This window comes from Aethalodelphis obliquidens, unplaced genomic scaffold, assembly GCF_003676395.1.
Source record: "Aethalodelphis obliquidens isolate GAN/ISIS:26980383/991018 unplaced genomic scaffold, ASM367639v1 scaffold65, whole genome shotgun sequence".
Taxonomy (NCBI): Eukaryota; Metazoa; Chordata; class Mammalia; order Artiodactyla; family Delphinidae; genus Aethalodelphis; species Aethalodelphis obliquidens.
Genome location: NW_020838009.1, coordinates 6,891,640 through 6,896,197, shown reverse-complemented (window position 1 = coordinate 6,896,197; position 4,558 = coordinate 6,891,640). Strand labels below are relative to the sequence as shown.

At 39.9% G+C, this 4,558-nt stretch overlaps 1 pseudogene; it reads right to left on the bottom strand.

The window, feature by feature from the left end:
- Positions 1-1,182: 1,182 nt before the first annotated feature.
- Positions 1,183-3,133, bottom strand: LOC113610782 (zinc finger protein 639 pseudogene; annotated as a pseudogene).
- Between the last annotated feature and the right edge of the window lie 1,425 nt (positions 3,134-4,558).

Genomic DNA, 4,558 nt, shown 5'->3' with positions numbered 1-4,558 from the left:
CTGTGCTTTAGCCATGTTCATCTTTCAGGCCTAATACCACATCTCTTTCTGGTCTCTGGGCATTTTCCTCTACTTGGAACATTTGCTCTATTCTTCTGTAGCCAGGGCCTTCTAATTCTCAGATCCCAGTTTAAATCTCTCTCAATAAAGAGTTTCCTGATCTCCTAAAGAAAGTCCCCCTTCTTCTGTCTCTCAGCCTTCCATTTGTCTTCATCACAACCTTTAGAATAAATTGTAGTTATTTCGTGTTTGCTTGGATTTTGTCTTTCTTTTCTAGTAGAGAGCAGATTCTGAGATTCGCTTATTATTGTGTTTATAATACCTAATATAGTACCAGGGGCCTAGGAAGCCCTCAAATATTATTGAGTGAATTGTTAGGATCCCTAATACAGCGTTGTATACTAATGATATTGGCAGCCTCATCTTGTTCCTGACTTCAAGAGGGATGCCTCTAATTCTTCACCGTTTAATTACGTCTTAAATATGCTGTTATATCAGGTTTCAGATAGAAATCTCTAACAGACACTTCAGGTACCCTAAGTAACATATTTATTTCCTTCTAATAAAACTCTGACTTTGTTTGGGTAATCCACACTCCTTCACATGGCCGTGTTTTCTTCGTCATCTCACTCCCATTACCAGGGGTTGGTCTAAGAATGAGGTTGTGATGAAATTCCAGCTAATGAGACAAAAGTCTTTTGTGGACCTTCTAAGAAAGATTCTTCGTTTTATAGACAGGGGGAGAAAATAGTCCTTCCTCTAGGGCACGTTGCTATTTTTGCAGAATAATGTCTGTGAGGCAAGGTAGCAAGGTAGCCAATACCATGAACGGAGAATAATGTCTGTGAGGCAAGGTAGCAAGGTAGCCAATACCATGAACGGAGAGAAATATGGAGGGACATCATATCTTTTTTAGTAGATCTGTTTCTTATCAATTTTTGAAATCGGAGCACATGCAAGAAACACGATGATAGCCCAAAAGTGGTTAAAACTACCAACTACAGTACATTGAAAATACCATATTTAGGATACAATTATATACTGAATGCCAAGAAAATTGGCAATTAAAAAAAATCTTGTTAAAGACAGTTCTCATCAGCTGTGTTTAAAATCATCCATTTTAACATCTGCAAAAAAGTCAAATTTATTATTTTACATCATTATGGAAGTTAAAGAGAACAATCAAGGTGTCTCATGGACTGGAAGGTGACTTATTAATTCCCTTTCATTTCCAAACCTCATTAAGCAGTCACTACATTTATGAGGTAAATCAGCTGAATTTTAAGATCTTCAGTCTGTCCTGTTGAATATTCACGATATTGACATAAATAAATCCCTTCAGATAAGTGTGAATTGAAATGTTTGCAATATTCTAGCATGCTTGCAAAGCCTTTCCCACAGTCATCACAGACATGAGCAAAAATTTTAGTATGTGCAATAGCAACAGGCCTGTTCACATTTGTATGAAGTCTATTCTGAAACCCACATACTTGACATACAAAGAAGTTTTTACATTTGTCAAATGTAATTTTGCTTAAGAGGCTGTACTGTCCGTGTTCTCCATTGTTATACTTATCACTTAACTCTATTAATTTACATGCATGGCTATGCAAGTCTTCTGGATCATTCATTTCATGTTCACAGAACTGACACAAGTACTGTTCATCACAGCTGTGCTCCTGGAAATGTAGCTAGAGTTCACTGCTTGAGGAGAACTGTACATCACACTGCTGACACCAATAAAGGTGATCACTAAAATGGGTGTCTGCAGTGTGCTGGCTGAGGTTCTCAAAAATTACTGTTTTATAGTCACAGCATTTACAAACGTAGGGGTCCTCTTCATGCAGTTTGGATGTTCGATCGGAAGCATATTGGTAGAGAAACTCTTTGCATACTCGACACACAATTTTTTTTTTTTTTTTTTTTTTTTTGCGGTACGCGGGCCTCTCACTCTTGTGGCCTCTCCCGTTGTGGAGCACAGGCTCTGGACGCACAGGCTCAGCGTCCATGGCTCACGGGCCCAGCCGCTCCACGGCATGTGGGATCTTCCCGGACCGGAGCACGAACCCGTGTCCCCTGCACCGGCAGGCTGACTCTCAACCACTGCGCCACCAGGGAAGCCCCCGACACACATTTGAATCACTACACTTATGCTTCAAGATCATATGCTGCTTTAAATCAGAAAAATATTTGCTGTTGAACTCACAAAGTTCACATTTATAGAGGCCACTGCTATTAGCTCTCAGTAAAGGCCATTTCTGCTGGGCAGTCACATTCAAAGCTTCGCTCTTGTCAAGAATTTTGCAAAATTTAGCTGGTGGCTCTTCATCAGTTTGGTCTTGGAGACTCTCAGAGGAATTGTTTTCTGTCTCTATATCATAATCTTCAGAAATTGCATGCACTTCTGCAGCAACTGGAACATCTTCAGCAGTGTGAACTTCTATAGGGCTCTCCTCTTGAGTTTGCTGGTTGATTGATTCAGGAGAGCCGCACTCTTCATCACAAATTTCAGTATCAGCACATTTTTCTGTAGAAAAGGCAGTATTGGTCTAGAATTCTAAGTACAGGACCTGGAACCAGGTAGTTTTGATTTCTGTTTGTGGCCTTGATTCCATCTGTAAATTTTGGTAAGTCTTTTGATGTCTCTGTATCAGAATCATCATCATTTAGTTGTCATGTCTCTAGGCTACTGTGAGCTGTAGCAGTTTCTCAGACTTCCCTTGTTTTCGACGACCATGACAATTTTGAGGGGACTGGTAGGGTATTTTGCAGGATGTCCCACTAATGAACTTTGTCGTTTTTTTCATGATTAGACTTTGTTGTCAAAATATTTTGTCTGGTTGTCTCATAGAACAAACACTGTAACAATGATCAGAAAAAATTCCATGGAATCCATCTGCAGTTCTGCTTATTCCAGAGGAATCTGAATAACGAGAAGGGTGTAAAGTCTTCCTTTTCCTTTTTTTAGGATATTCATTCATACCTTTTTAATTTGGTATATTTCTTAATACTGGAGTGAGGAAAAATGAATCACAGGAAGTTTTCACAGATGGTAAAAAAAAAATGCCAGTCCTTGGGGTCCGCCCGGCCAGCCCAGGCGCAGCTCCGAGGAGGCGCCGGACCAGACGCCTGAGCAGGGGGGCGCCGCGCAGCCCCACCCCCGGGCGCAAGGCGGCGGCCGGCGCCGCTCTGGCCCTCACGCTCTGGGGCGCTCCTCCGGGCCAGCCCCACTCTTTGCCCGCGCGCACTACGCCCTGCCTGCCAGGTCCCCGGGCCAGGCTCGGCGGCTGCACTCGGGCACATTGTGTCTTTGATGATGATTTTGAGCTACTTAATTAACTATCCCTGGTGGCACTTTACCTAAGACTTCTTCCTTTTTTACGGCTGTCGGTCTGGAGATTTCTAATGCTTATAGCTAAAACAACTTTTCCGCAATATTGCAACCTGCAGTATTAGGCTGTTGAAGTTTTCCTCTATGTCTAGTTTACTAACGTGATTTTTTTTGTAAGCAGTTTTTTCTCTAATCAGGAACTGGTTCAAATATTTTTCTTCATCTTTTGAGACGGAGGTATGATTTTCTTCCTTTAATCTGTTAGTGTAGTGAATACCATCAATATATTTCCAGAGGTTGAAACACCTCTGCCTTTTGGGGATCAACCACGCTTGACTGTGAAGTAGTATTCGTTTTAATAATTGACTGGGTTCAATTACTAATTTATACTTTAGTTGTGATACTTGTGTTTATTTTCAAAAGTGATGCATGTTTATACATTTATTTTTTATTTTTACTTTTTGGTTCTGTCTTCTTGTGTTTTGCATATCTGGTCAGGCTGATTTCTTATGGTGAATTGGGAAGTTTTGTGTTTCTCCGTGCTCTGGAACAGCTCCTTAAAAATAGAGTTTTTGGATTTCCCTGGTGGTCCAGTGGTTAAAACTCTGAGCTTCCAACGCAGAGGGCACGGGTTCGATCCCTGGTTGGGGAGTTAAGATCCCACGTGCCATCTGGTGAGGCCAGAGAGTAAAAAAAGAAAATTTTAATGGAATTTTCTCTTCCATGAAGACCTGGTAAATTCTTCTACAAAATGATCTGAATAGATCTTTTAGTAACTTTTCAAAAGTAGATATTTTAATAGCTTCTCAATTTTTTGGTATGATTTTGGGTCTAAGTTTTCCACTTCTTCCTGAGGTGATTTTGGTAATTAATCTACTCCTGGGAAGTAATTCTATCTATCTGTATTTTCAAATGTATTTCGTAAGTTTGAGCATAATATTCTCATGTAATATTTAAATATCCTTTGTATCTGTAGATACATGGTCATCTTTATTCTTAATGCTGCATTTGTCTGCTTTCTCTAGCTTTAAAATATCGTATTTACCAGAAATTGCTTATTTTGTTCCTTTTTAAAACTTTGGGTTTTTTGGATCAAGTTTACTAGGGTTTTTGTTTGCTTATATTATATTAATGTCTGACCATGTCTCAACTCCTTCTTGAACCATAAACTTCACTTACTTTCCCGGATCCTAGTCTCCTGATTTTTTCAACTCAACACTTTGTTTT